The sequence below is a fragment of the Lathamus discolor genome, chromosome 4, assembly GCF_037157495.1.
Source record: "Lathamus discolor isolate bLatDis1 chromosome 4, bLatDis1.hap1, whole genome shotgun sequence".
NCBI classification, from domain to species: domain Eukaryota; kingdom Metazoa; phylum Chordata; class Aves; order Psittaciformes; family Psittacidae; genus Lathamus; species Lathamus discolor.
Window position 1 is genome coordinate 45,449,758 of NC_088887.1, and position 12,100 is coordinate 45,461,857.

At 38.7% G+C, this 12,100-nt stretch overlaps 1 protein-coding gene across 2 annotated transcripts in view; it reads right to left on the minus strand.

The window, feature by feature from the left end:
• The window catches only part of PHEX (phosphate regulating endopeptidase X-linked), a 96,358-nt gene that overhangs the window by 74,018 nt on the left and 10,240 nt on the right, over positions 1-12,100 (minus strand). The window lies entirely within an intron of this gene.

Below are 12,100 nucleotides of genomic sequence, written 5' to 3' on the forward strand. Positions count from 1 at the left end.
TGAATCTCAGCAGTCCACTCTCAACTGCCTCAAGCCATTTTATCCAAGTTGTAAATCAGCCATGATGCAGCTGCAGATACCCATACTACAACTAAATACAGAGGCAGCTTAGCTTCAACAAGATCTATCTGCTTAGGTGCAGCACAGCATAAGCACTTCCATGGTCAAGAGAAGCAGAGTAATACTTAAGCACAGCACAGAAACCCAGCTAGTAAACCTCGTTGGACCTCACCTGGTTTTGTAAGACCCAAACAGGACCTGCACAGCATTAGTTTATTGTTACTGGGACTGCTGGGGAGAGTGGCTTTGCTGGAACCATCCCAAGTCCCTCCCGCTGTATGCTCAGCCAGAGCTAAAATGTCGTAAAAAATTCAAAAGTGCCTTCTCTCTGCTATATTCCCCAGTGCTCTTGGTTTCAAATGAGCAAAGGCACAGTGCAGATTGGCCCTGTGTAGTGAGCTAAGAAGCATGCCATACACAAAAGGGGGAACAATGTGCAACAGAAGATTCTCAGGTCCATACTGCTGACCTCAAACTGTTTAGTAGTCAAAGAATACCCTGGTGATGAGAAAATGCCACTTGTACTCTCCCTTCAATCCTTTTTCTCCTTAAAAAATAATAATAATAAAACCACAAACCCCCCCCAAAAAAACCCAATCAAAACCAAGTCAAACTCATTTGCTTGGATCCTTGAGAGATGTAATGAGATCCTTCTCTCTTATTTATAGATGAGATTTTCCCTAAAAATACTGCTGGATACAATTCCCAATAGTTTTGGTTTCAAATCCTCAGCTTGTTAAATACAATATAATGCAAATCATCAACACATATCTTCAATGTCCACAGTTCTTAGTAGAATAATTGGACCTGTTCACGTTTTAAGAATGGCATTTTAAAAGAAACTGTAACTGAAACCTCCATTAAACTAAGGATGAAAAAAATACACTCCTATTAAAGCCATTGCAATAACTTTTGTTCCTTGCCAGTGAGCTGCACAGCCATGAAATTTTGAAGCTAATAAAATTCAATGGCTGAAGTCCAGCTAAAACTCAGGAGAGATGCAGAGGATGAGATTCAGTAAAATAAAATAAACTCTAGGAATACACTTGCATCAAATCCTGTTAAAATCAGACCTGATGTTTTCCCATCAAGCCATTTCATCATGCACCAGAAGAAGCTCTAACACTCCTTGCACTATTGCAAAGGATGAGGTAGGGTAGATGCTGTCAATTTGCTAAGAATTCATTTATGAAGAAAATTCTTGGTTCTGATGATGAACAGTGCAGTGATCAAACAATGAATGCTTTGATAAGGTGGTCAGATCCTGGGGTCACTGATATAGAGGATGTGATCTAGGAGTGCTCTTCAGGCTAAGGAGTTTCCACAGCCTTAATCTTAAGATTCCAGAGAGATTTATAAGCTCAAACTTGGAGCAGTGGTTACATCCACTTGATTTCTGCATTAGCTAGTATAAAATCCAATACAAGGTCTAGAATTTCATTTCTTATTTAACTCATAAATACATACGGATTTTATATGTCCTTGAATATTTAACTTCTTCTTAAAGAAGAAAAGCAAGAAAAGACAAGAAGCAATGTATGATAATAAAAAATATGTGTAATCAATCAGGCTACCTACCATTTGCTGTATCCATGGAAAGAAAGTCACTACTGTGAATGAAATCAATGTAGACACATCAAGCTGTCTTAAATTAGCAATGTCAGGTACTGTGAGTAGCTTCACCATAGCAGCAGGCTGCAGCAGCCCCCGCTCCTGCACTGAGCATTTCTGATCATGTGGGTCAGTGCATGCCAAGTTCTGCAGCACAGCATTCTGAAGAGCTGCAGCCCCTCTGAAAAAATTCAGCTCTTAACTATATCCGGCTGGAAAGACTCTTCCCACCTTGAAAAATTTTAATGGCTTCAGATACTTTCTCTTTGGACACCAGAATGAAAGCAAAACCTACAGGTCATCTAAGGGATAGGAAGAGAGAGACCACCACAGGTCAATTAATGTTCAGCCTCATGAGATAATCACAGACCTGCTGTTTAGTTCCCCACTCTGTCTTTCCAAGCACCTGCTCTCATCCCTCACTATGGGATTCTGTATTTGTACAAATACACTGAGAAGTTCAGTCTAGCAGGCTTTTCTCAAGTCCAGGAGCTGGAGTTAAAAACTGTGGCCAACTTAGGGAGATCAGGGTTACCAGCGTTTTGGCTAAAGCAGTTTGTTCAGTGCTGAGAAGGATATTGAGTTTGTTCTTATTGCAACTTATTTCTTTAACTTAGTCTTCTTTCAAATTAAAAGCTTCAATGCCCCAACACAATATTCCAGTTTAGGACTCCAAACATTTATATTTAAATAAGATTTTTTAGGAACAAATGGCTTTGGCCAGACAAGAAACACACTCACTCCAATGATATCAAAAAACAACCCTTGAAATAATAGTTCATTTGTTAGCTCCCAGTTAAATGTTACAGTTCTAGAGCTGGAATCTAGCTGCAGAGATTAAAAAAAAAACCCACAATCTAAGCTGATTTACAGCCTTCTGAAAAAGAACAGAATCATTATTAACATGAACCACAATTTAACAACTTATTGCAGCTACTGACCTACAACACCAGCCTGCAAATAATACAAAGCAGAAAATCATAGCAAAAAATCACCAGGACATGCAAAGAGAACCAGGATAGCTTAAGCCACCTTGAATATAAAGTCAATGATCATGTTTCCCCAGCCAAACATGAAGTACATGTTTGACAGGCAAAGCAGCTCTTATTTAGTCAAATCTCTTACTTTCTTTACTTTCAAATTAATTCCCAAGTCATTTTTTTAAGACAAAAGGGATCTTGGCCTGTGCTACTGATCTCAGTGCCTAATCGTCCATGTTTCCATATGCACAGGATGTCCACATGCAAAATTTATGCTTTCCTTCGCTTAAAACTTAGTTATGGCAAGTGGCAAAACCTAATGGTAATTCTGCTCGTCAGTGCTGAAATACCATAACTCATCTTACTAAGCAACTACCACTTACACAGTCAGAAACTGGCTAAAGGTGTTCATGATATCCTAAAATTTCTGAGATTGTAAATTGATTCATCATTCATTTTCTTCTACCCAGGGGATGAAGGCAGGGAGGTTCCCATTGCAGATCAAAGGTCTTGTACTTCTGGCAGCCCAGGTCGGCTTTGCATCGTTGCTTTCCCTGGCTCTTGTACAAAACACAAAGGCTCAGAATCACCAACAAAAAACACTCCATAGCTGGGAATGACCTTCAGTTGTCTGAATTGTAGACGCTCAGATAGACAGCCAAGGAAGAAAAGCCACAGCTGGGATAGGGGCGTGGGGAGCTGGGGTTGGGAAGGGAAGGAAGAGAGTTTAAAGAGTTTATATTGAGTTGCTTTCAGACACTTTTTTTTTTTCCAGGGCAAGAACACTAAAAAAGGCCAGCTTCCTGTGGTTTACTACCCTACAGTAAATAGCAATCATCTGCTGTCAAAAGTGAGAGCAAGGCACTTTACAAAGTAAGTTTTGCTAATGTGCGTGTGTTTATTTAACTGCATACTATTCTGAAGTTGCTAAGAATAGTCTTGTGGCTAAGCGTCACCTTTAATCTTACTTTCCATTTCTAGCCCTTGTTGATTTTCCAGCCTACTGTCTTTCAGAGCTTCACTTTGGTTTTCAACCACTGCATTTTATTTACAGCATTGAGAAATCCTGTACCTTTCTCTCTTCAGACTTGGAGTGCATTAAAAGGGGATTGTACAGCCAGATTTGCAGGGAAAAGAATCATGCATACCATTTATTCAGATTAGAAATATTGATTCAATTTATCAGTGTGATCTGCAGATTGTGTGTATTTTATACGTTATCAGACAGTATTCTAACATATACAGTTGAGTTGCATTCTTGAGAGACACTGTGATTTGCTAAGCTTATTTCTCATTCTAGAGGGAAAAAAGGAAGTTTTCTCTCCAATTTCCAACCCCAGATATGGAGAATACATTGCGCTAGTAAAGATAGTAGCACTTTTTTTGTTTCCATTATCCTTCTACAAACATCTTCTGTATGTGGAATATGCAAACTGAAGTGTTTGCACAGTGATATACAATGGTGATCTGAAATATATTATAATACTTTATATCTTGAAAGAAACCCCAAACAACTGTATGTGCAAATGTCCCAGCCAGAATATGCTTGGGCTTTAAACAAAAAAAACCCAAAACTATACAAAAGCCCGAAGGGGACATCCCATTTCCTCCAAAGTTGTAACCCAGGAGGAGTGAAAAGCTGGAAACAGACAACTAATTCAGTATGAACTCGCAGAGCAACACAAGCATCAGTCTTGGACTGCAAAAAGAGAGAAGCATCAGATGGGGAGATTATCTTATTGTTGTACACAGACTGGTGAGACAGACTGGAACACTACCTGCCCTTTGGCTGTCCATATTGTAAAAACAATGTTGGACTGCTGGACAGGGTGCAGAAAACATTGCAACCATTTGGTCTTTCTTTGAGTGGAGTATCTTGAGAAATAGAAGGGCAGGGGGAAGCCATGCGGTGAGGGAGCATGATTGGTCTCATGAGAGATGGTGGAAGGGTGATTGTATCACAGTATGAAAGTACTCCACCCTTAGAAAAAGCTTGGTGCCAAAGAGGTCTTTATCAAAAAAAGGCACAGAGAAAACTAACAATTGGAAGATGAAGACAAATTTAGCAGTGACAGTGATTAACCACTGAAGCCAAGCGACTGGAGGAGATAATGGTTTCTCTAACCCTTAACGTCTTCAAGACTTGATGCATTTCTGGATGATCAGCTTTAGCCAATGTGAATTACGTTTTATCCCAGTGCAAGCTATTGAGCTTCATTACACAGGTAATGTAATTGTCTGTGATACAAGAAAGGTCATAGGAGATAATCTAATGGTTACTCCTGGAGTTGCACTCTATACATTTAGGATAAGTATCTCAAATCACTCTTAGACATCTGGGACCAAGGAGATACAGACATTATCCATTGTTGCAGACAAAGAAAGTGTGCCACAGAGGATAAATTCCTCCTTATCTAATTCATATCAGAGTCCTACTGATTGAAATGGTGCTCCTTTATGAGCTTGCTGAAGCTGATCCAAACACTCAAAGGGCTTGATGTTTTGGGGATGGTGAATGCCCATTTAGTCCCTTTAATGTCAGTGACAGTGAGAGTTGGTCAGCAGTGCTTAGATGATGCTCAGTACTGCAACTGAAAGCTGTAATGTATTGTTTTCAGAAGCAGATCCAGAAAGCAGCCCAAAGACTTCTCATATACCCATGCCTTCCTATTCACTGTGCCAAAGGCGGAAACTGCTCTGTTGTCCACAGTAAGGCCCTATAAAAGCCATAATGCAATAGCATACTCTCCTCTGGTTTGGGTAGCAGTAGCCAACACCAGATATTTGCTGCATATTGCATGTTTATGAGCTTCAGTTTCTTAGACCAAAATACAGGAACTCTGGCTCTGGAAAGGGAATTTCTTTGCAAAATAACGAGGACAGAAAAGGTGGATTTTTCTTTCAATTCTTGAACAATACTTTGTTCACTCTCCTCTCTATGCTGGTCTACATCTATAGAGGTCAGGTTTCTAAACTGATAAGAAGAAAAAATAAAAGACCTATCAGCTGTCGATCACAAGCTTTGTTTCCTTCTCAGGTTAGCACTACATCTGTGAAGCAACAAACCCAAGTTACTATTTGGAAATTTGAAAGAGATCCTCTGATGCCAGCAGCTGGATGTTTTAAAGATGTCCTGCGAGGAATTTCATCTTAAAAGTAGAGAAAAACCTACTCTGAGCTTGGTTTGATTGCCAAAATCTAAACAAACACACAACACTTGTGTGCAGAATGTCATTCCCTGAGAAACCTGAGCCGTAAGTAAATTATGATTAAGCTAGTCTTCATATAGAATGTCTAACCCTTAAATCCCATATTTTCTTCAAACTAAAGAGCTATGGCAAAAGAGTTCCTGAAAAGCAACCACAAACCCTAAAACTGAAGTAGAAAACTCCACTTGTGCCACTAAGGGTATCTAACAAATTCAACTGTGTCATGAAGGCACTGCCCTTTCTTCAAACTCCCGCTACACTGGATTTAAAAAGTCAGTTTAGTACAGCTCACAGAGCAGTGATTTGGCCAGGATGCCAATGGGCATACAGAAAAACTTCAGAACCGTGCTGCTGTTATGGAAATCACAGCTAGACTAATGCATAGTCTTAATTACTGTAATGGGAACTTACATGTTCCAAGAGTGATTGTTTCAGAATGGTTTGGAGTCAGCTGACATTCATTTAGAATATTTGGTTTCCAATTTCTTTTTTTCAGAGCCTGAAGTCAATCAAAGGAGAGCAAACAATGGTAAGTTTTATGATGAAGGCTTACCAGATGCATAATGTTCTACCTCAAAATAAAAGGCACTGGCCACATCATCTAAATATTATACACCAGACTGTTGTGGTCACTTGACCAATGGTAACTTTCCTGTCTTGCGACATGAAAATATGAGTTTAATATACTGCAACACAAGCAGTCCAGGTTACAAGATCATCCAAGTAGAAGATCTGATACAAATACTTTTATTCTCATCAGTTTTAAAACCTGACCCCTATAGCTGGAGAGAGGCACAGAGGGGAGAGTGAAGAATATAAATATATGTGTGTGTGTGTGTGTGTGTGTGTTCTAAAAGGAAGTGATAGACTTAACTGACACATTTCAAAGCTGCGTGTATTTCCTGGGAACAAGACAAGTATAGCCAAGACAAGGTTATTCTTAGATTTAAATCTGTTCTCTTAGAGCACTCTTCTGAAAAAGACATGGACATCTCCTGCTGTAGGTCACAAGGTTTAATGTTTCAGTACAACTTTATCCCTCTTTACAGGCTTATTAGCACAGGTCAACTCCCACATTAATACACCTGCCCATCTTTCATTTCAGAGCCGCTTTGCATCTGGAAGCCTTAGGAGAAAAGCAGAGCAAGTTCTCTCTTGCCTGGGAAGCACCAGAGAGTCAAACCTCAGTGTAGGGTGCAGAAGCCTACTTACAGCTCTTCCGACACCAGTGTAACCCAACTTCAAATACATAATTTCAAGTCTGGATTAAGTTCCTTTATGCCTTTAAAAGACAAGTTGCTCTGAGAATTTCTTCTGCTATTCAACTTTTGTGTATAGTACAACCCATTTCCTCTATTAACAATTGATAGCAATATTTGGGGTTCTAGATTTCCCTAAAATATGAACTAACATAAATTCATCTACTTTTTGTAAACTACCAGTTCTGTGAATCGTTCTGCAGTGCTTCTTGCTACTTCAGGTGTCTGGTGCAGACTTATAGTCTGCCATGTACAGTCTGGAGTCCTCATCTCCACCACTCTTTACAAGAAGTGAGCTGCGAATGATCAGTTTTTAAAAAGAAGTTTGTTTCCAGGATTCAAAAAGGGCAAACACGCTGTTTAAAGGTGTAATTTTCACTCCCTCACAACTAAGATGACAAATAAGGAAAATTTTCTCACCACTGTAGTAAAAAAATTTTTAAAAATACCTTACTGACACGATGTTTATTCTTGGTGGCTGTAAACATTGTTCAGTGTCAGAGGACTGGAAAGGAAGCACTTAGAGCCTAATGCACTACAAAAATTATTTAAATGCATTTTATAAATACCTATTTTGAATTTCTGATGTGGTATGGTCCAGATTTCTCTTGTGCTTGCTAAATATATACATGGAAAAACAAACTAACATCAAAGGCTTGCAAAAATCTTTCTCCATATGTTTAAAACTATCTTTCCCTAAATAAAGCTTTTCTCTTTGAGTCTAAAATAAAATCAAATATCTAGTAAATACACTTTTTTAGTGCTTAGAATGCAGCTTTTAAATTTTACCAAAGCATATATTATTTCCACTTCCACATATTTTGTGTTCCCTCCTTAATCAGCCTTCTGCTACTTTCTTATGTTTTTCCCCTCAGTTCCCCATAATCAGGTCACCAGGATCATCTTACTGGAATACATAAGAACTCAAAATAATCACTTCAAGCAACTTTCATACAAGCAAACTCCTTGTTCACACAAGAATATGAAATAATGCAGGGTACTAGACACAACTCAGATTGCCCTACCACCTGCCATGTTCTATATTCCTGCCCTCTTCGGAAGGCAGTAGCAGACAGGATGCCAATTAATGGGGTTATTGGTCCCTTTTGGAAGGCGTTTTTTACATAGCCTTAGATATGCCTTAAAATATAATCATTTCCATATTTTCAAACCATAAAATTTTTGTTTTGTTGCGTGAGTGGATTTTTTGTTGTTTGTTTGTGGGTTTTTTCTTTTAATTTTCAATAAAAGTTACCAGTGTATTCTGAAGCTCCAGAAGCTCATTCTGCAGAATTGCTTCTGTAGAGCTGATGACTTAAATCTAGGCCTGCCTTGTTTTGATAAACTGTCTCCCCCACCCCTTCTTTTATTTTGTGGGTTTGGCTGGCAGGGTTCTTTGTTTATTTGTTTGTTTTGTTGGGTTTTTCTTAAAGGCATTTAATGGGGATCAACACATCATTAATCAATTCATGTTTTGTACTTGATACAATTAACGCCCATCAACCTATTTCTCGAGGGCAGTGTCCATGTCACTGTGGATAGACTAGTGACTCTTGAAAATAACCAGCCCATCATTACTAATTCCTCTGACATTATGATAGAACATTTAATCATTATGAATTTATTTTGCATTAATGAGGATGTAATTAATATGCATGTCCACAGGAATGTATGAAGATTTAGTAATTAATTAAGTCATATATATTCCCAGGTAACATAAATCAAGTAAATCAAACAAGTTTTCCCAAACAGCAGTTTCATGAATGGATGCTATATTCATACAAACCAACCTAACTAATACACTGACATTTATGGGTTCCCCCTTACCCTTTGAGAAGACAAAGACTGACCAGTCCTCTTTTTGAATATCCATTATGGCAGTATGGAAGTTTCCATGGAAATGGCATTCAAACAGCTGCGCTTACATAAGTGCTTCCTAATGCTGCTCAGTCCCCAAATATACAGCATGTTTCCTAAATGACAATGCTGTTGGTTTCTAGTTTCAGCATTTTGTAAATTCTCTGAGTTTGTATATGAAAAGATGAGCACATCATGTGAGCTCTTCCAAAAGTCAATTAACATAACTGTACACAAACTGCAACAAAACCAAAAATCATCTTATCAGGATGTGAGAGACTCTGTTCATAAATCTAATTTCAATAATGTCTTAATCCATTGAACAATATTTCCCTCCCTCCTTTACCCTGTCCCTCTAGCCTCCCAGTATTATGTTGTATGAGATAACACATGCATTATAATGTTAGGCACAAGAGCTTAAACTGCATTTAAACAAGAAGATTGCAAGATCCCCAATTGTTATAACATAGGCAGAGCTCTGTACTAAATGGCAGCATTAGGTTTACTTTATTATATTAAGACTTTCAACACATACTTGTGTAATTATTTTTGTTACTCAGAAAATGGGAATAAGATGTGGTGGGTTGCTATACCTTCCAAGGTACGTATCTTCTTTCTGCAAAGCTACCAGTCCAAAGTACAGACAAATAGGTATTTTGAAATTCAGTATCTGTAGATATAATAAACCTATCCTCCTTCTGCAGGCAACAGCCAAAACAGAGGTTCACTGTAAATCCAGAGGAAATGTGCTGCATGTGAACGGCAGTGTGCTGTAAGCCCCACCACCATTCCAGTGCAGGGCTCTGGATGCCACTCTGGTGTCCCAGCAAGGGAGATGCTGTGGGAATCCTGTGGCTCAGTTAATCTACTGCCTTAAAACCTCATTTAGGAACCAAAATTATCTCCTTTCTGTACTCATGGTTTTCCAAAATCATTCATTACAAATACAATTTTCACTTTGAACAGCCACAAAGCCTGGAAAAAGTCCTAACTTCTCCACCTTTAACTCAGGTACCTAATTATAATGAAAAGCTATCAACTTTTTGCTCAGAGATGTTTACTTGACTTGTCCACTTATGTTTTCTCTTACATTTAAGTGAATAAACCACTACAGGAAAGATCTGGATCACTGAGAAAAAAAAATAAATGTCTGCACCATTGAAAAGAGATCCATTTGTGGTAGAAAAGATCAAGCAAAATCGCATTAGCATTGTTGCTGATTGCTGCTATCTTGTTATCCAGGAGCACCTATCCAATACAAAGATATTGGAGGCAATAACATAGATACCCTCTGAGTTTTGGGGTTTTGCTTTGCTTTTTAATTACTGTTGGTATTCTCCCTCTCTGCTAAGGATAGGTCTCAACCAGATACCTCTGGAGGAAAAAAATCCCAAGACAGGTCAGCTAATACAGAAAGCTAAGGATGGGTGTCAGCATCTACATTACAGATTTCCTGGACCACATCCAAGCCATCCCAGTCGTCCCAGCTGAGCACCTGTTGAAGGGTGTGAGAAAACAGCCCCAGAGAGCTCTGCTGCACAGGGTTCTCCATGCAGGACAGCAGCCACTCAAAACTGACAGCAGATACTCAACACCAGTTTCTGGGATTTGTCTGAAAAGACTATGCTATGGCCAAACAGTATGAATTTCCACACTGAGATATTTTTACGTTACTGGTTCTACTTTAAAAACAATTTATTTTCTAAAGAACACCACTGAAGATCATCTTGGGAAAAGTTGCCTACACTGCCAAGTTATTTTGTTTGCTGTCTGTCTCATGTTCTATAAAAACCCACACACCATATCCTCCTAAAACTCTCCATTTCTTTCTCTTTGCCACACTAGAAATTCCTCACTTTAAATTGACTGTCATTCGGAAAATAGCCACAGTAGAAAGCTTAGTGCAGCAAATTAGTCTGAAGTAGGTCTCTCACTGGGCCAGGATCGGTATGGAGACCTAATCTGTAAACTGGTTTCCACAGACATAAATCAAAGTTAAAAGGCCTGGAAGACTCGTTCACAAATAATTCACGTAATTCAAAGCAGTTCATTTGCAGTGCTGAGATTTAGGAATGTTTGTGTGGTTTGTTGGGTTTTTTTTATTTTTAATTTATTGCTTCCTGCATGGTCACTTGGAAGAAAAAAAGAAAAAAAGAAAAAAAAAAAAAAACCAAGCAAAAACCACAGTTGTGCATCATTGTTCTGCAGACTTCAGAGAAAGGAAAAGAAACTGCTTGGTTCAGGATCAACATTCACCACAGGCAATAGGCACTGATTTACTTGCCTCAGACTTCCAAGTTCTGAATTATTCACAAAAAGCCACTTGCATTTCAATAGTAAGACAATAGTGCTCCTAAGCTCTTAATTAAGGTCACCAATCAAACTGGAAAAATTCAGCAGGAACACAAAGAGCTTTGCAGGAAATTTTATGGCAAGTCAAAAACATCTATTAACTCACAGAGACATTGCAATCTTGACATAAGGCTGAAACAGTTGCAGTTTGAGGTAGCTTTTGCTTTTTGCCACAGTCAAAGCAATTTTTTCCATTTTGAAGTACTCCAAGAACTTCCTCAGAAGCCCATCGACACTGAAAGTGTTTGTGCTTAACCAACGAGAGGCACTTTTTAACAAGCCTGCAGCATATCAGCAAATGAAAGGCTGTCTTCAAGTCACGGACATCCTGGTGCAGACAGGAATGCTTAACTGGAAGTAGGAGTACTTTGATCCAGGACAGTTCTATAAGGAACTAAAAATTTTAATCTAAATATTAGATGTCCATTACCTGGATCTATATCATAACCAACACCCCAATCTCTGCTTTTGACATATCTTTGGCTATCTACATTATCTTCCATATATTTCTCCACAATGCATGAAACCCTGCTGTTGATGTCCAAGGAGAGACCTATTACTGCTTTCACCAGGTTAGGACTTTACCCATTTTGTATAGCTAGCAGACCAAAGTGAGTTACACATATGATTTATGGAGTCCTCTGTGAGGAGAAAAAGATATCCAAGTGACCCTCAAAGGATGGAAACTAAAGAGAAAATTGCTATTTGATTTTAGTTTGAATCCATCCTAAAACATCAGAGAAAGCCATGGGAGCAATAAATACATATGATT